This window comes from Delphinapterus leucas, chromosome 2, assembly GCF_059928025.1.
Source record: "Delphinapterus leucas isolate spDelLeu-1000000601 "Yukka" chromosome 2, BTC_Dleu_Yukka2, whole genome shotgun sequence".
NCBI lineage: Eukaryota > Metazoa > Chordata > Mammalia > Artiodactyla > Monodontidae > Delphinapterus > Delphinapterus leucas.
The window spans coordinates 95,887,663-95,907,162 of record NC_143130.1 but is presented as its reverse complement, the minus strand read 5'-3'; the positions used below and the strand labels follow the sequence as shown (position 1 = coordinate 95,907,162).

The 19,500-nt window shown below is 39.5% G+C and overlaps 2 protein-coding genes across 4 annotated transcripts in view; one reads left to right on the top strand and one right to left on the bottom strand.

The window, feature by feature from the left end:
* Window positions 1-1,692: 1,692 nt before the first annotated feature.
* SNAP23 (synaptosome associated protein 23) overlaps window positions 1,693-19,500 on the top strand; it is a 33,231-nt gene continuing 15,423 nt past the window's right edge. The window contains exon 1 of one of the 3 annotated variants that reach the window (XM_089904958.1): window positions 1,693-1,816. The gene's annotated coding sequence lies outside the window, so the exon portion shown is untranslated. Of the gene's footprint in view, window positions 1,817-10,932; window positions 12,107-19,500 lie in introns of those variants that run through there. The other 2 variants (XM_022587353.2, XM_089904952.1) reach the window with 2 other exon arrangements.
* LRRC57 (leucine rich repeat containing 57) overlaps window positions 4,039-19,500 on the bottom strand; it is a 39,600-nt gene continuing 24,138 nt past the window's right edge. The window contains exon 6 of the transcript XR_016391438.1: window positions 4,039-19,500. This exon is cut by the window's right edge and continues 13,764 nt beyond it. The gene's annotated coding sequence lies outside the window, so the exon portion shown is untranslated.

The following is a 19,500-nucleotide window of genomic DNA, read 5'->3' as shown; positions in this document are numbered from 1 at the left end:
CACTACATGCCTATAGTACCCCCCTTATGACTCCCACCTAGCACACATACACACCTGTTGTCCTGACAGTCAAAAATATCTCCCAAAGGAGAAAAAAAAAACTCCAGACTTTGCCAGATGTCCTCTGGGGAGCAAAAATATCCTTGGTTGAGAACCACAGCATTACACCAGCCACCATCCCAACCCTAAATGAACTCATTTTCTCCACTTCTACCCTCAAGAAGTGATTACTGCTTAAGAAAGCCACGCAGGAGGGCAGAAACTGGTGAGTTCATTTTTTCCAATCTTATACAGGCCCTCAACACCACTTACCTGTCCTACTACTTTTCTCTGGTCAACTTGCTCCATAACTTTCTACAACAATATTCCAAATCTTCTCCACTTTTCTTAAAACTCCTAACTCTTTATCAGTAGGTGACCTTGTCTCTTACTTCACAGAGAAAACAGAAACCATCAGATGAGAAATTCTTTAACTTCCTGTTACTAAACATACAAACTTACAAATACTTCCTCTCATTAAAATTGAGGAGATATCTTCTCTATCTTGTTTCCAAGAACTTTCCTTCCAACAGTGCTTTAGATTGCCTCTACTCTTACCCACTCAAGATCTTTACCTACTAACCCTTCTCTTTAAAACAGTCTTTTCTCAGTATCTTCTCTATCATGCTTAAGTTTCTCCTGTCTTAATTCTAATAACAACAAAAAAACAGAAACAAAAACTTTGACCCCTTGTCATCCTCTTTTCAGCCTCCCTTCAAGACCAAACTCTCCAAAAGCCGTACAATTTGTCCCCGTTTCTGCATCTCCTCTCTCTTCAAACTAGTACAATCTATCTTTTAACCTCATCATTTCACCACATAGCTTTCACTAAGATCACCATTGTTACTAAATTGAAAAGATATTTCTCAGGGTTCATCTTCCTTGACTCCTTAGGAACAGACAACTCCTTTGAAACTCTTTTTATTTCCAGCACTATGCTTTATTCTTAGAGGTGCCTGGAACCGTTTCCGGACCTGCTTAAAACCCTTCAATATTTTCAATGATCATGGTAAAGTGCAGGTTCACTAGTCCAAAAATGCAAGATCTTCCAAGATCTGGCCATTGCCAACTTTTAAAAACTCATTCCCCCCTTCACCGGAAGATATACGATGAAGCTTAAGCCTCTAAGTAGGATGAACTACAAGGAAATTTCCAGAATGCGCTATGTTCTTGGACTCTCCAGTGCCCACAGTCTGGAAATCTCTATCTCCCTCCCGGACTTCCGGGGGAACTCCTGCTTATCCTTCATGATTCAAAAGTCACTTCCTCCGGGAACCCTTCCAGATACCCCTAAGAATAAAGCGCTTAGTTCATTGTGCGCCAGCAGCGCCTCGGATTTTCTATATGTCAAGCATTATATTCAGTCCACCATAATTTGTTTACATATCTTTCTCCCAAATCTAGACAGAGGGCAGGGAAGGCATTCTATTCGCCTTCTTTTCCTCAGCATTCATCCCGCACAGTTCCTGGCACACTGTTTGCCCTCAGTAAATGTTTGCTGTGTGAACACTTCCCAACTTCGCGCGGGTCTCGAATTATCCGGTTAACGGGCGAGTCCCCAGGCTCTCCGCCTGCGTGGCAAGGAGATTTAAAGCTTCCGCACGGTGATTGGCTCCAGCTTCAGGGGTGTGTCCGCGCCCGCCGCGCCGGGGAAATGCGCAGGCGCGCGGGTCCGGCGAGCGCAGGCGCAAAAAGGCTGCAGCTGGGGTGCAGCCTGGAGTCCGGCCTGCGGGTGTCCGAGCTGCCGCGGCCGGAGAGGAGTGGCCGGAACTGCTTGGTGAGTCTCCAGGAGTGGGGCTGAACGAGCTGGCCGAGTGAAGATTGTGATCATAATCCCAGGGAGAAAGAGTATATCGTGACGGTTGAAAAGTTGGTGGCGTCGGGCTTAAGGGGAGGAGCGGGCGCTCTGGCCCCGACTGGGCAGGTCCGGCCCGGATCGAGGACGTGAGGTGCCTGGAGACTATCTAGGGGCTAGAGGAGGAAGGGTGGAGAGATGGTGGTTCTCTGGACCCTTCCTTGAAACCTAGCAGAGGTAAACTCTCACTCCCTCATCTCCCACCCTCGCAGTGTTGCTGCGATCGGGATTAATAGACTGTATGGTGGCCACAGTGACCAGGTAACTCTGAACTAGTTGTTTGAAGGTTTCTGAGGTTCATGGCATTGGGGAGTCCATGCTCTCCAGGAAAGTCCATTCTTACCTCACGGCTTTACTGAAGACACACGAAGGAAAGGGTGGGTAAAAGATCGAATTCCACGGAGTAAGGGGGGCGGGGGGAAAGTCCTGGAAAGTACTATTTTACCTGGGACTTTTTTTCATTGTTAGTCACCACAATACTAGGAAAGGCAGGTGGGAGTTAGAGGAAACCGAAAGTCGTCAAAGTTAGGAAAAGAAGATGAGAAAGGGGTAGTATTTTGCCTTTTGCTACTTGTCATCTACTTCGGGGAGGGGTGGGGGCTATTGGGAGAGGAGAGTTATGGACACTGGCAGCTTCTGACAGTGTTCCCTTTGCCTTGTGAAAATAATGTAGCTTCTTAGTAGCAGATATTTCGAGAATTGAGAGTGATATTACTCCATCTGCCCTGGTGCCATTAAGACTGGTTTTCAGATGTCCGGGTGAAATACTGCAGCTATGACCAGATAGAAATGGTTCTCCCACTTTCTTGTCTTGCCTGGAAAATACCACACTTGAAATTCATGAGACATCATTAGCAAGAATACTTTGACATCTAATCTTAAAATATTTCATAGTAAAATTTAAAAATATTAATATTTCTGCCACCAGTAAAGTTGATGCCAAAGGCATCCAGTGATCACTGGTCATTCATTCCTTTGGCAAGAGGTAATGAGAAGAAACACATTCATATAAATTTTAACAAATATTGATATTAGAAAAACCTCTTCTTACATTACCCTGCTCCTTCGACAGGTCATGTTAAAGTAAATAAAATGATCATATAACAACCTACAACTTAAATATTTATCAGTGTTGCTAGAGTTCTTTTTTTGGGTGCTTGTGGTATGTGAGTATGCACTAGAAAATTGCTGTTATCTTAGTTCCAGAATAGGAATGACTTACTGTGCCATTATTTTCTTAACAATATTATACTCTTTCCTACAAACAGTAGAATTTCTGTATGCATCTTAGTGTTTGTTTCTTTTACTCTAAATCAACTTTAGTAACAAGCTCACTGAACTAAAGGTCACATCTCTTCTAATCATTCAAAACACAACCTTGAACCAAGAGGAGAGCAAACAAACAGGTCCTGTTGCTCATGGGACAGCTATGGTACTTCACTTGGCATGAACCATACCACCATCATAAATTATACATTTTAGAAGATCATCTGTGTTACTATTTTACATCAAATTTTAATAGACTTTCTTTTAAACATTACCCTCTTCCAAAGTGATAATCTGTGAAATCACGGTTTTGCTATATTTTATAACTTTTTCTAGTACATATTATAATAAATACATAAGTATTAAGTGCATAAGTATTGCTTGTATAACAACTAAAATAATTTCTTGTTCTTGCTCTGCACTTTGGAAAATACTGTTTTGGGCCTAATCTACTCATTTTTAAGAGAAAGTGAAGACTGGACTACCTAAACTCTAAGGCCAGTGGACTCCAAAATTCTGTGAGCCTTTCTTTCTTTTTTTGTTCTTTCTGTGAGCCTTGTGATGATGGCCTTCATTATTGTGACACAGTTCTAACAAACTTACTTATCTGGTTTCACCAGATGAAAGTAGATTAGAATAGCAAAAGTGAAAAAGAGGATGTGTGCTCTTTGACATTTTTGTGTGAAATCAGCTGCCTTTTGTTTTGTTTCCTCTGAATTAAGGTGCTTTGTTTTCCTCCTGTGTGTTCCTCTGTCTTAAATATTCTGGAAATCTGTTTTTTAACTGTGTTTGTACTCTGCATTATGTATATGTTAACATTTATAATATATGATGTTGCTTGCATCTAAGAGTGCTGAACTTTTTATTCCAGTGCCATATTTTGTTTCCAGGTCTGTAGATTGACAGAGAAGTAGATGACAAGGACTGGTTTTTTCTTTGTCTTGGGCGGGTAGAGGCTTGGAACAGATGGATCCAGTGCCTCTAACAATTGGAGGAAGTGGATTGTGGAGCCAGGAAACAGCATCTACTGTTCTTTTTGTAATATTGGTGGGTGGAGATGGGATTCCATTTGCAGTCCTTTAAGTCACTGACATTTTGGTTTTGATTTCAGTTTAGGTCGAATTGCTACTAAAATATTTAAATCACTGTTCACTATGTTTTTCTGGAATTCCCTCATCTTAAAATCTTAACATTTATTTTAACAAGGTTTGACAATTGAGATTACCTTTAGACTGCCTCTTGATACTTATAAAATAAAATCCGAACTTATTGGTATAGGATATAAGCCCGTCATAACCTCTCTCCTACCTGCCTTTTAAAGCCATCCTGCCCCCTCTGTACACAGGCACATACATACACACGTTATATTCCTGCATGACTACGTTGTGGCACTTCTTTTTTTTTTCCTTTTGGCGGTGTGGTGTAGCTCATGGGGTCTTAGTTCCCTGACCAGGGATTGAACCCAGGCCCCAGCAGTGAAAGCACCGAATCCTAACCACTGGACCACCAGGGAACTCCCTGTGGCACTTCTTTAATAGTCCAAAATCACAATTTTCTTAGAGTTGATTGTGCTTTGATTCCCAAATCACAATCCTGAGAGGTGTTTAATAATTATTATGAAAAATTATAATAGTTTTAGTTAGCATTACATTCTAGCAGGGTTCTAAATGCTTTGTATAAATTAACTCAATCCTTATAACAACACTTGAAGTAAGCATTATATTCTCATTTAATGAGAAAACTGAAGAACAGAGAAGTTAAGTAAGCAATAGTCATGATTTGAAACCATTATGCCTCCAAATACTGGCTACTTAACCACTACACCGTATTGCTTTTTGTATAAACAAGAATGCCATTCCATCTGCTGTGGGGGATATTCCTTTCCAGGGATCTGAATGCTTATGTTTGCCTGTGGCACCTGACTCCTCCCATCAGAATATTTGAGAAACTTACCAGAAAGCATCTAAGTAAACTTGGAATTAGGGCCAAAATACTTGGATGGTTTAGGTGAATATTTCTCTCAGGCAAGGTAAAGCCATGCTGGTCCTCCCCACCTCACACTTGGTATTTCCCCGGCAGATTCCATACTTATGTCTGCCAGACTGCGTCTCTCTTCCCTGGGGAACGACTGCTGCATTCTTGAGCCTCCTTATCTTTCATATAGATCATCCCTTTTCTGTTCTCACGGCCTTTCCTTTAGACGTGTTCAATATAATTAATTATAATCACACCTAGATCTTCCTCCCCAGGATTATATCCTGATCACTTAGAGTAGAATTGCAGAAGTTCCAAGGCTGAGCAGTACTTGAAAACTAGGTGTTGGACATCAAGCAATTAAGTTATAATAGGTGCTTCTGTAAAACTGAAGTGTAATTTTGATCTTTTTGGTTAGTGATCTGTAGTGGCACTTTCTCCCTCAGTAGTATGATTTCTGTCTTGATTCATGTGCTTCAGCGGTCTTTGAAACCAAGGTATTTAATAGGTATGATTCAGAGGTGTACTTCTTATATTTGCATAGCTTTTGGGCTTTGGTATAAGAATTGCTAAAGTTGCTCCTATAGGGGGAAGTAGAAGGAAGAAATGAACCCTAACATAAATAAGGCTCTCATCTCATCTAAATGCTTTCAGGAAGAATTAAATTTCCTAATCAGAGCGTGTATTCTTTTTGGCCTAACCTAGAATGTTTAGAGTATTTTGGAATACCATGTACCTGTACTTTGTGAGTATAAGTGTGAACATTTTTTCTTCCTTCCTTTCTTCTTTGTGTGTGAACACTTTTAACGTTCCATATTAAAAGTGGAATCTAAGAATGAAATATATTTCTAAAGAGAAACTAAATTCTTTTATGCAGTAAGTGATGGTTCATATCTGAATTTCTACTTCGTTCTCTGTAATCCTTTTTTCTATTCTTTCCATTTATTCTCCATTACTCATGTTTAAGAGTCTTCAAAAAAGAGCTGCTTAGGTGTATTGTGCATATACTAGTACTTTATTAGGCACCTGGAATGGCACCTAATAACTCACAACATGAGATACCACGTGTGAGGTAAGGATGATTGGCAAGGCTTCCAATAACCTGAATAAAATATTCATCCCAACCATCCAAGTATTTTGGCTCTGATTCTAAGTTTACCTGGAAACTTTCTGAGTAGCTTCTCAAACATTTTGATACCAGGAGTCAGATGCCACAGAGAACATAACAAATAACATGAGTGAAAATGAGCAGTTCATTAGTAATTGTCATTTCATGAGTCTTTGCTCTGTGCTAGGCACTGTGCTAAGCACTTTATATACCTTAACTAATTTTATTTCTGAAACAACCCTGAGAGGTAGAACTGTAATCCTAACGAATGAGGAAACTGAGACTTGAATATGTTAAGTAAATTGCCCAGGTACCAGAGCTAGGATGAACTCAGGGTCTATCTGACCTCGGAGTCTGTGTTATGAACCACTACATTATGCTCATTCAACACAATTTATTAAATTATCTCACCTTATCTGGATGTAGAAAGTTTAGTCACAGGAGAATTATAACTGAAATCATATTCAACCCAACTAGGCCTTGACAGTATTTCAGATGGTCTTAGCCTCAGGCTAGGAAGACGATAGTCTTGTAGAGAGACAGAATTTATGTGCATAAAACAATTAGAAAACTTAAGTGAAAAGGAAAACTGTATATATTTGGAGGCAGGTAGCATAAAATAAACATTGCAAAAGAAACAAAGGTAATTTTCTTGGCATCAAAATATGTTCCCTTACTTGATAGTAGATGCTTGAAAAATGTTTGTGGAATGTATCGAGAGAGATGAATTCTAGGACCAGGGTTCCTTTCTTCCACACCTTCAGACTAGGTAGGCTGCTGACTCCTCCTTGCTCTCTGTCAGCAAAAGGAAGTTTTCAGCTCCCTTGGGGAGGTCACCATAGCTACATGGTAGTTTTTACCAATTCTCTTCTGACAGCCCTGGCCTATAGGACCTCTGTCTCGCTTGCCCTCTTATGACCACACTCCTCTGCTTTCTCTTTCTCAGCTATCATCAAGTCTGTTCCAAGAAGTATACCCAACCCCTGCCACTTCTCCAGTAACGACTGTGTAAAGAAAGCCTAAGAGTTGCATTTTATTCTCTTAGCATAAAAAAGTTGGATTAGATGATCTCTGAGGTTTCTCTTTAGAGATAATTCTCTGAAATGAGAATTAAACAGAAACTTTGTTCACACATAATTGGTTAATTAAGCAGAAATTTCTGTAGGCTGGTGTTTTCCAAATGGTGTTCCATGGAACCCTGGGTTCCTTGGGATTAATAGAAGTATTCTTGGAAGGATTTTATGGTCATCTACATTTGAGTGGGATAGACAAAGGTAAATAAATATACTTCTTCACTGCTTTAGAACTTATGATTTCCAGCCAAGAATTTAATAAGCCAGCCAGTCTATAATGTGAGGATAAACATCAAAACTAGGAGGGGATGGGAAGGTGTAAGAGCTAAATATCTTCATTGTAGAAAGTCAGTGGATGATACCCAAAATTGACAAATATCAAGAAACAACACCATAAGCATGATTTAGAAGTTGGGAGTTAAACACTAAAATAACTAGTACTGTTGAAAATTTTGCCTCTGGGGTCCTGGGAGCAGGAGTTGGTTTGGGGGAAGAGGAAGGTCAGGGGAACTGCTATTTATTGGTGTAGAACTGTTGGACGTCTCAAACCATGTGTATGTATTTGATCAAAATTAAATATGGAAGAATATCACATCTTCAAAAATAACTTTTAATGGCTGAATAACATTCCATCATGTAGTTATACCATAATTTTTCAGTCAAATTTCTATCACTGGTTATTTAGACCACTTCAATGTCTTTAACACTATAAATAATACTGAGACTAATGTATTTTTGCCTATATCTGTGATTTTCTCCTAAATTAATAAAAGTGGGAAAGGCCAAAGAATAGGGATATTTAAATTTTTCTTGTATATATTGCATTATCTTTTGAGAGTTTTGATTTTTTTTAAATCAGCATTTTGTTTTCTTAAATAGTGCTCAAGTAAATTTTAATTGTATAGGAGTAAGAATTGAAATGCCCATAGATAACCTGGGCTTGAAAAATACTATTATATCAATTTTTCTTTTGTCATTGGAGCTTGCAACATTTTTTATCTTTTAGAGTTTTTCATTACCAATCAAAGGTTTGTAGTTATAGCATAGACTTTTGCTGTTAACAAAGTTCTAGAGTGTTCCAAAACACAAACATACACAAAACCAGTGTATGTTTGTAACTTTTCTAATGTTAAAGTGATTTTTACAGAAAATTTAGAAAATACATTATTTTATAAGGCAAATAAAAATCACCTGTAAAGGGCTTCCCTGGTGGCGCAGTGGGTAAGAATCTGCCTGCCAATGCAAGGGACACGGGTTCAAGCCCTGGTTGGGGAAGATCCCACATGCCACGGAGCAACTAAGCCCATGCGCCACAACTACTGAGCCTGTGCTCTAGAGCCCGTGAGCCACAACTACTGAAGCCCGTGTGCCTAGAGCCTGTGCTCTGCAACAAGAGTAGCCACTGCAATGAGAAGCCCACGCACTGCAACGAAGAGTAGCCCCCGCTCGCCGCAACTAGAGAAAGCCCGCGCGCAGCAACAAAGACCCAACACAGTAAAAAATAAATAAATAAAATAAATTTATTTTTTAAAAATCACCTGTAAAAATTTTTAAACATTTTTATTCCATGTAATTTAAGATAGGGTGGACCTTCACATTTTTGGCCTTTAGTTTTTAAACTGTACATAGTTTTTAGCGTAGCCTTAAGATCTATTGATGAGAATTACAGTGTTTAACCTTGTATAATGACCATTTTAAGTCTTTTCCAAAAGTCAGTGTTTTCAGATATACTAACATATAAATAATGAATTTGTTGCCTTATTTAGGTTTCACTTTCTCTTGCATACTTATTAATAATAGCCAGGAGTACCAGTTTAAAAAAAATTATTTTCTCTCATTACAAGAAAGAAAACTTGGAATTATTTCCCTTTTAAAAATACAGAAAGGGGCTTCCCTGGTGGCGCAGTGGTTGAGAGTCCGCCTGCTGAGGCAGGGGACATGGGTTCGTGCCCTGGTCCGGGAAGATCCCACATGCCATAGAGCAGCTGGGCCCGTGAGCCATGGCCGCTGAGCCTGTGCTTCTGGAGCCTGTGCTCCACAACGGGAGAGGCCACAAAAGTGAGAGGCCCACGTACCGCAAAAAAAAAAAAAAAAAAAAATACAGAAAGGCATGTTTACAGAATTCCAAGAAGTTGGAATGAAGAAGTTAATGAAGAAGGGCATCAGGTGTATTTCTTAATGTGGTTGTTCTACCCTGTTTTCCAACAACCATTTTTCTCCCTGGAGAAGAAATGTGATTCATTTAATGTAAAATATGTTTTTTATTTCAGTGGTGCCTACTCTATAACTACTATCATTTATTTTAACTAAATCTCTTAACTTAGATTTTACACTGTGGCAGAAAATAGTTTGTTTAGCGTAGGAAAAGCTACAAAATTAATGTTTTTCTTCCTATCTTCCTTTTAATTCTTACTCATACTTTCTTTTTCTTTTACTTGACTATTCTTTTTCCAACCTTAAGTCATTTTTTTTTGTTTTTTATTGAAAAACTGAGAGATATTATTGAGATACTATTCACATAACTTAAAATTCCCCATTTTAAAGTATGCCATTTAGTGGCTTTTATCATATTCATAAGGCTGTGCAGCCATCACCACTAATTCCAGAACACTTCCATCACCCCAAAACAACCCCATACATATTGGTAGTCAGTCCTACGTCCCCCTAACCGTGGCAACCACTAATCTGCTTTCTGCCTTTATGGATTTATCTATCCTGGACATTTCATATAAATAGCATCATACAATATGGGGCCTTTTGTATCTGGCTTTGTTCACTAAGAATAACGCTTCCAAGGCTCATACATGTTGTAGCATGTAAACTTCCTTTCTATGGCTGAATGATACTCCATTGTATGAACGTTTGGGTTTTTTGTTTGTTTGTTTTTTAATAAATTTATTTATTTATTTTTGGCTGCGTTGGGTCTTTGTTGCTGTGCACGGGCTTTCTCTAGTTGCAGCGAGTGGGGGCTACTCTTCGTTGCGGTACGCAGGCTTCTCCTTGTGGTGGCTTCTCTTGTTGCGGAGCATGGGCTCTAGGCATGCTGTCTTCAGTAGTTGTGGCACGTGGGCTCAGTAGTTGTGGCTCTTGGGCTCTAGAGCGCAGGTTCAGTAGTTGTGGCGCACAGGCTTATTTGCTCCGCAGCATGTGGGATCTTCTCAGACCAGGGATTGAACCTGTGTCCCCTGCATTGGCAGGCGGATTCCTAACCTCTGCACCACCAGGGAAGTCCCAAGTTTTTTGTTTTTTGTTTTTTTGTTTTTTTTTTTAATTTTTGGCAGCATTGGGTCTTTGTTGCTGTGCGCGGGCTTTCTCTAGTTGTGGTGAGTAGGGGCTACTCTTCATTGGGGTGTGCGGGCTTCTCCTTGCGGTGGCTTCTCTTGATCTGGAGCACGGGCTCTAGGCATGTAGGCTTCAGTAGTTGTGGCACGTGGCACACAGGCTCAGTAGTTGTGGCTCACAGGCTCTAGAGCGCAGGCTCAGTAGTGGTGCGTGGGCTTAGTTGCTCCACAGCATGTGGGATCTTCCTGGACCAGGGATCGAACCTATGTCCCCTGCATTGGCAGGCGGATTCTTAACCACTGTGCCACCAGGGAAGTCCCAAATTGCTTTTTATCTCAGCAGTTGAATTATCTGTTTTTGACTGGTTCATTTTTATAGTTTCTAGATCTTTGTAACAGTGACCTGCATTTCTATTGATAATCTTTCTTAATTCAATTAGCATTTTTATTACCACCTTTGAACTCAGGATCTGCAGGGATGGGGCAGCTACCAGTGCAAGGCTCTCTCCTCCCTGATTGTTGGCAGGCCAGCAAATGTGCACTCCTCCCAAGTAGAATCTATTCTTCTCCAGCCCTTCATACTGTCATAGTGGTTCTCCCAGCAGCCAACAGGGCTTTTCTCCTTTGCGCAGACCCCCAGGACTGGGATACCCAGATTGTTGCTTGACCTGCTTGTTCCCCAGGGTGAGAGTCTGCCCGTTCAGACCTTCTCTTCCTTCCAGATCCCTCCCAAGGTTTCAGATCCTGACCTGATGCTTTTTTTCTATCCTACTCCATTAAGTGGAGATCTCTCTTGTAGCTTTTGTTGTATAGGAGTTGTTCTGTCAGTTTCCAGCAGTTTTCCCTGAGAATTGTTCCACTTGTAGAGGTGTTTTTGATGTGTTTGTTGGGGAGGGTGAGCTCCACGTCATGCTACTCTGCCATCTTCATCCCCCTCTCGGTTTTTTCCTACTTTTTGACTATTACGAATAATGCTGCTTTAACATTGGTGTACAAGTTTTTGTGTGGACATATGTTTTCATTTCTAATATATGTAGGAATGAAATTGCTAGATCCCATGGTAGTTCTGTGTTTAACTTTTTGAAGCCTAAGTTGTTCTTGTCCTTTGTCATTAACCTCTATCTATATTTTTCCTCCATTAGGTACCAGAATTGTAACAGGGAGAATATCATCCATTAGTACTTGTTTGTATATTAAAAAATGAAAACTTTTATCCGAAACAGTGGTTTTCAACCTTGGCCACATATTGGAAACCTGGAGAGTTTTAAAACTGACTGATGCCTGGTTCCCACCCGCAGAGATTCTTATTTAATTAGTGTGGTCTGCAGCCTTGGCCTCCAAATTTATAAAGGCTCATCAGGTTATTATAACGTGTAACCAAGGCTGGGAATCACTGCTCTAAAATGTGCTTTAAGCATGGCATTAGACTTGCAACTTGGAAAAGGCAGAAGGCAAGGTGTTGCAGGAGAGAAACTGGGACTCTAGAGGATGGTCCTGTCCCAGCTCTCAGGTGAGTCGCTGGGAGGGCCGCTGAGTGTGGGTTCTTGGCTTGGCGTAGGAAAGAATTCAAGAGCGCCATAGTAAAATGAAAGAAGGTTTATTCAGGGAGAGATACACACTCCATAGACAGAGTGTGGGCCATCTCAGAAGGTCAGGGCCCCAAGGTATGGGGTTGTCAATTTTTATAGGGGTGGGTAATTTCATAGGCTAATGAGTGGGAAGATTATTCCAGCTATTTTGGGGAAGGGGCAGGGATTTCCAGGAATTGGGCCACCACCCACTTTTTGGCCTTTTATGGTCAACCTCGGAACTGTCATGGCACCTGTGGGTGTGTCATTTAGCTTGCTGATGTATTATGATGAGCGTATACTGAGGCCCAAGGTCTGGTGGAAGTCGACTCTTCCGCCATCTTGGACCTAACCAGTTTATGTAACCAGTTTATGTTGTGTCCTCAGTGGCAATGCTATTCTTTTAAAGGTTGTGCCCAGCCGCCTTCCTGTCTCACAGGGACTTCATGTGTATACAGGTTGACCCTTGAACAAGGTGGGTTTAAACTGGGTGGATACACTTACACTCAGATTTTTTTTTTCCAATAAATACCTACTACAGTACTAACATAACCCCTGCATTGTTAAAGGGTCAACTGTACTTTTCTTTGGGCAAAGCTGCTACAGATTTGAATGACTTGATAATGTGGTTCTCTACTCTCCATCTAATATGCATAACAGTAATTGAAAACACATGCTCTAGAGCAATCTTCCTGGGTTTCATCCTGGCTCTACTTGTAAAAGTTGCTTAACCTCACTGTTCCTTAGTTTGTACATCTGTAAAATGTGGGATTAAACAGTGTTTGCTAGGGTGGAATGTTTGTATGTCCTCCCCTCCAAAATTCATATGTTAAAATCGTAATGCTGGATGTGATGGTGTTAGTAGGTAGAGCCTTTGGGCGGTGTTTAAACCATGAGGGTGGAACCCTCATTAATGGGATTAGTCTCTTATAAAAGAGATTCCAGAGAGTGCCTAGCCCCTCCCACCATGTGAGGGTGCTTTAAATCATAAAGAGGGCCCTTACAAGAACTTTTAAAATAGCCAGCCTGTGGTATTTTGTTATTGAAGCCTTAATGGACTAAGACAGTGTTGTAAGGATTAAATGAATGTGTGTGTGTGTGTTTGTATTTTTTTAATATTTCTTAGAATAGTGTCTTGCATGTATAATGCTTTATAAATATCAACTATTGTAGTTAGAGTCCTCTCAATCCCCTACCCACTATCTAGACTTTCAAAATGGTGAGTAAAGATTATTAAAAAGTTAGCTGCCATTTAAAATATTTTTTGTATATTTTTAAATTTTTTCATAATAAAAAGTTGAGAAAGTAGCATAATGACCCTCCATGTATTATTCACCCAGCTTCAGCAATCATGGCCATTCTTTGCATCCTCTGTACTCCCACCCATTTCCCCACCTTTGTTGTTTGTTTGTTTTTTCACCACATAGCATATGGGATCTTAGCTCCCGACCAGGGATCAGACCTGCTCCCCCTGCAGTGGAAGTGTGGAGTCTTAACCACTGGACCACCAGGGAAGTCCCAACTTCGAATTATTTTAAAGCAAATCCTACAGACTTTCATTTATTTATTAATTAATTTATGTATTTATTTTTGGTTGTGCGAAGTCTTAGATGCAGCCAGCAGGCTCCTTAGTTGCGGCATGCGAACTCTTAGTTGCGGCATGCATGTGGGATCTAGTTCCCTGACCAGGGATCAAACCCGGGACCCCTGCATTGGGAGCACAGAGTCTTAACTGCTGCGCCAACTGTGAAGTCCCAGGCTTTCATTTAAATGGCTTCTCATTTCATACATTTTCTTTGAATCCCTGACAGTGCTGAATGTCAGTAGAAAAGTTAGAGAACAAGAATACACTGGAGGTGAGGGGCTATGACAGAAGATTGACTGTACTCCAGGATGGAGCTGTTGTAAATTCTCAGTTACAGCTACTTTCTCTGCTTCTTTATGGGATCCTCTTTTATCCACTTCTTAGTATTTTGCCATGAAAGTACTAAGAACTTATTCAGACTCCTTTAGAACCCACTCCTGCCACATCATGTGAAGTATGTTTCCCAGCCAAACCGTAGCAAGGGCCTTTTCTCTAAACAACTTTTAGCAGTTTAGGACAAATGTTTCCACTGTATTATTTCTATACTTTTATGGTTGGGGTGGGTGATCATCAATTAGTGGATAGAAATGTTTCCACAGATTTACACTTACTGTGAATATGTGCCAACTGGAAGATCTGTCTCAGGAAAGGCTAAGAATTGATATTATGCTTATGAATTAGGGTCTAGAATTTATTCCTTGTCCTTGTTTTCTCCAATCTTATAAATCTCTTTTCTTGGTTGTCATAAACTATCATATTTTACAATAAAAATAAATGTATGAAATTTAAAAGTAGTACATTACAAACTATTTGGAAAATTGGAAAAAGAAGAAAAATCACTCTTAATTCTACTATACCACAACAGCCATTGGTTATATTTTGATGATTCCCTTCCAGACTTTTTTCTACCCATATTTTAACCCTGCGGTAATTATAGCACATATTTGATTTTTTTTTTTAAGTCTTCTTTGTTCACTGTATAATATACTAACCTTCATAACCTAAGCCCTTTTGTGGTTTGTGTTTGCCAGCTTTAGCCAGAAAAAAAGAATCATTTAAGGTCAGTCTTTAATTTTTTAGACATGCAAAGGTATATATATTTGTCTAGCTAAGTATCTATCAACCGGAAACTTGGTTTAGTTCTCCATCTTGATGGATTTTTTTTTTTTTTGATAAGAAGCAGTGAAGTTTAATTAACCAGCACTGAAAGGTAACCTTCATGGACCAGCATCACTTCCATGAGCTGATTGATTAAGTGGGAGAACCACAGGCCTCATGACTGGCATGAAAATAGTATAGCCTATACAGTATCATCAACTTTAATATTCAAATTTAGTCTTCAGATGGAACAGTTAATTAGTAGCGATTATTTTCAGTTGCATTTACATTGATATCACTCGTATTTAACATTGTTACTTTACTTTTGTTTTGCCTACTATTTCTGCTTCCCTAATGATATTGAAATAATGGCTAACACTTGAATACCAGCTATGCTTCAGGCACTGTGCTAAGCACTTTGTATGGATCATCTTTTTTAATCTTCACCAAAAAAGCCTTTGAAATAGATCTGTTACCTCTATCTTACAAATGCAGACACTGAACTTTAGTGGGGATAGGTGGCTTGCCCAGGGTCACACAACAAATACATTTTTGAGGCCAGAATTTGGATGCTGGAGCTCCCACTACTCACCACTGTGCTAGCCTGCTCTGAACAGAAGTTTCTACTTGTTGTAAATACATTAGTTACCATGAAAGTCTAATCAAAATATGCCAAAGAGAATTGCACATTTTATCAAACTGTTAAAGAGTACAGTAATAACTGTATGAGTGTAACTCATAGAGCAACTTACATTGTGATTAACTATGTTTTAAGAGAAGGAATAGGCAGGAAACTAATGGTAGAATATTTTAATGCAAAATCCTTGCCTTCCAGTATAAATTGAGTTAATACTTTATAAAATCATTCTTATATTGGTCTTTTCAGGTATCAGTGATTTAAAGTGCTATTTCTTCATTACTTCCTGAGTATCCCTCCATTTTTATCAATGAAGACATGTGGATCTCCTGTTGATTAAGTTCTGAGTCCTTTTTACTTTGTATTCCTTCTTCCCAGTAGTATTATTTTCATTTTCTAAATTAATGTAGATATTTTTCAGGTTCTAAATTATTATAAAACAGATGAAAGCCATGATTACTCTGGTCTTTCTAGTTCTTCCTTCAGTTTAACCATCTTTGAGTCTGTGGAAGACATAAGATTTCATGGTATTACTATAGAAAGTATCTGAAATTTTGAAATGAGCCATCAGGTAGAGTGCTTAGCCTATATTCTTATATTCAACAGTTCTCATATCTTATTAAGGGGTGGTACATCCAACAGTAAGACTATTTACCAGACCATGAGCTAGCCTTGGTTTCAGAGTTGATCCAGCCTTGAATAATAAATCTGCTCTTTACTCAGTCACCTTGGGCAAATTACTTACTTAAACTGAGCCTTAGTTTCCCCACCTATAAAGTGGTATAACAGACATAATGACATATATAAATAACTTAGATGGTTATATGATACATAGTACATGCTCAGTGAGCATTTCTTCCTCCCCTCTCCCCCCAAGGTTTATAATAGAAAAGAAATTAAGAAAGATAACTAGGAGTCTGCTAGTAAGCCCAAATGAACCATAGTAAGGGAAACAGGGTGTAAAGGCAATGAGAAAAATCTTGCATTTTCATCTCAAAGGCACACATGTAGCGTAAGTTCCCAGGAGCATTGGGAAAATGACACAGATATTTAATCTATTGGGTTATACCTAAGAAAAGTAAGTTTAATGGAATCTTTGTGTCAAGTGATGTTTCATTTTTCCTTCCCTGCCCCTTCTCTAATTCTCTTTACTCTACCATTCTGGATAGCCTTTCCTGACTGCATGAGAAAAACTTCTGGAGATAATAAATACGAGTAAAGCTATATAGCTAGTTCTAGCTTGCACCCTGCCTGACACTTCTGAGCAGTTTAGTAAAGGCTAAAATAGCCTAGGGAGTATTATTCTTTGTCTCTCTTTGGCCTTCCCCTTACAATTCTGCTTTGTCTCACTTACTCCCATTTACTATAATAATGTGCTCAACATCCTCAAAAATCCAGAGTAGAGAAGTCTTAGGCAGCTCTGTCCTGATATCAGCATGCCAAACATGTGAGAACTTTACAGAAGTCTGTTTCTTGTTTGTGTGTCATCTGCTCAGGGAGGGAAAAAAAGAAGTACTAGGCAGCACTTTGAGTTCACTTAAAAGGTGTGTCCTAAAACATGGCACCACTGCTATGCCAGGAGTGACTCTTCACATCTGCTTCCCAGCTATATCTGCCTTTTTTTTTTTTAATCTGCCTTTTTGATAATTAAAGGCAAGGACTCTTGGAATCTTTAAGTTTGACAGAGGTCAGTTTTACATTCAAGCCTCTCTTTGAACCTACATGGAGTTTTGTTCATATTTACTAGGAGAATAACAAATATTGACTTGTAATTGCCAAGAATCACTTCTAGGAGTAGAATTACAAAATTATACAGTTTGAGAGATCTGAGCTTCCTTACTCCCAAAATATCTTCCTACCCATAGTATACTATATCGGAAAACCTAATCGGGATGTCATTTCCAGATACTAACTGATTAGTGTGTATTGCTTTTCTTAACACTTTCTGCTCTATGGGGCATTTAGGAGTTTCACGTGAGAGGGACAGATAACTTTGGAGCGTACCGCCTAGGAAGGACAGGCTTTGAAAGGAACCTTGTGTGGGAAAGCATGAGACTGCCTGGGCAGGCAGATGGGGATATTATAGAAAGGAAAAGCATACAAAAACGGTGGGAGGGTACAAAGCAACTTCCTTTTCTTTTTATAATTACAACTATGAAAGATTGACAGAAGAGAAACTGTAGCATAATCATATGTGTGATTAAAGCTAAAGTCTCATAAACAGTTAGCAAGGTAATAAAGCATGCGGTTCTGTTTATGCTTACATCTAATGAATGATCAGTTCTTAATTTAAGAGAGGGCTTTATATCTTGATTATGTATCTTAGTATATGAACCTTTTGGCAGAGCCACAGTCCTACTATGGCATACAAGCTATGAGATTAAATTTGCAACTTTTGGCAATTTAATAATTTTAATAACAGTAGTTTTATGAGCATTAATGTCTTTAATCAAGGCTCAAAATCTTAATTAAATCCTGAAATGGTTAGCAATGACAGTAGAATTATAAACAAGGCTCTAAATGTAATGCCTTCCTGTCCTAGGAATGGGATATTGTCGCTTTTTGTTTAGATGGTTCTAATAAAAGTGTTGGTTAGCTACGGATGTGACTAAAAATATCTGTATGTGACCAGCAGGCCATTCTAAATCATACACATGTAATGGCAATTTTTGGTTTGTGGTTCTAGTGTTTATTTGAAGGCTTTGTGCTACTATTACATGTAGCTTTGTTTCTAAGATCCACTTAAATGAGCGTACATCTTGTTTTTCTACTTATTTGTTCATTCAGCACACATTTACTGGGGTACGAACTGTCATATCCTGTTAGGTGTTAGAGGTACAAAGATATAATAAAATCCTTTCCCTCCAAGTGTTCAGTACTAAGAAGTTAACAAAGTTCCCTGCTCGTCAGTGAGTGTACTCCATGGCAGGATTTCTCAACCTGAGCACTTTGACATTTTGGGCCAGATAATTCTTGTTGTGGGACTGTCCCAAGGAGCATTATAGGAGGTTTAGCAGTATCCCTGGCCTCTACCAACTAGATGCCAGTAACATTACTCCTCCTTACCCCCCCCACAACTCCTGGCAATCAAAAAATTCTCCAGATATTGCCACATGTCCCCTGGGGATAAATCCAGAATGTGAACCACAATTTTATATGTGTCATTGACAAAGGGCTTTGGTTTTCAAATTTTTAATAACGAAGCTAGCAAATGTAATAAAAAGAAAACAACCTAGGTAAGTCACACAGTGCTTATTACTCCACATGACTGCTCAAAGAAGAATACTATACAACAGTGTATCGCTGTTAATATTAGAGGGCAGGACTCTTGGAATCTTCACCTATTAAAAGTTTTATGTTTCAGTTTGAATGTCTGTGAGATCAATTCCTGAGTTACTATGAGTTACTAAGTTACTAAGTATAGAAGAATAATTGTACAGTTTCTTAGGGACTTTACTAAAATAACAGACCATACAGTAATCGGAAAGGGAGAGTCTACTCTTTTTTTTTTTTTTGCGGTACGCGGGCCTCTCACTGCCGTGGCCTCTCCCGTTGCGGAGCACAGGCTCCGGACGCGCAGGCTCAGCGGCCATGGCTCACGGGCCCAGCCACTCCATGGCATGTGGGATCCTCCCGGACCGGGGCACGAACCCGTGTCCCCTGCATCGGCAGGCGGACTCTCAACCACTGCGCCACCAGGGAAGCCCAGGGAGAGTCTACTCTTAATAAAAACTAGGTCTTTTCTGAGCTCTCTGTATCAGCATTATCCTTTTCTTGTTAAGAATGAAAGTATTTCATTTTTTCCAATGAGTAGCCTGGACAACTGGCACATTTTTAGAATGTTTCCTGTGCTTTGCAGGCACAGGACTTTGAATTTGTTACTTTACTAATGGAACACCACCTAACTTCAACTTCTTCACCTTATTGCTTTTCCATATTCAGACAATGTACAAAGAACATTGTACAACCAGGAATTCATTTTAATAGTTTCTTGAAGCTTGTCTTCTAGTAATGCC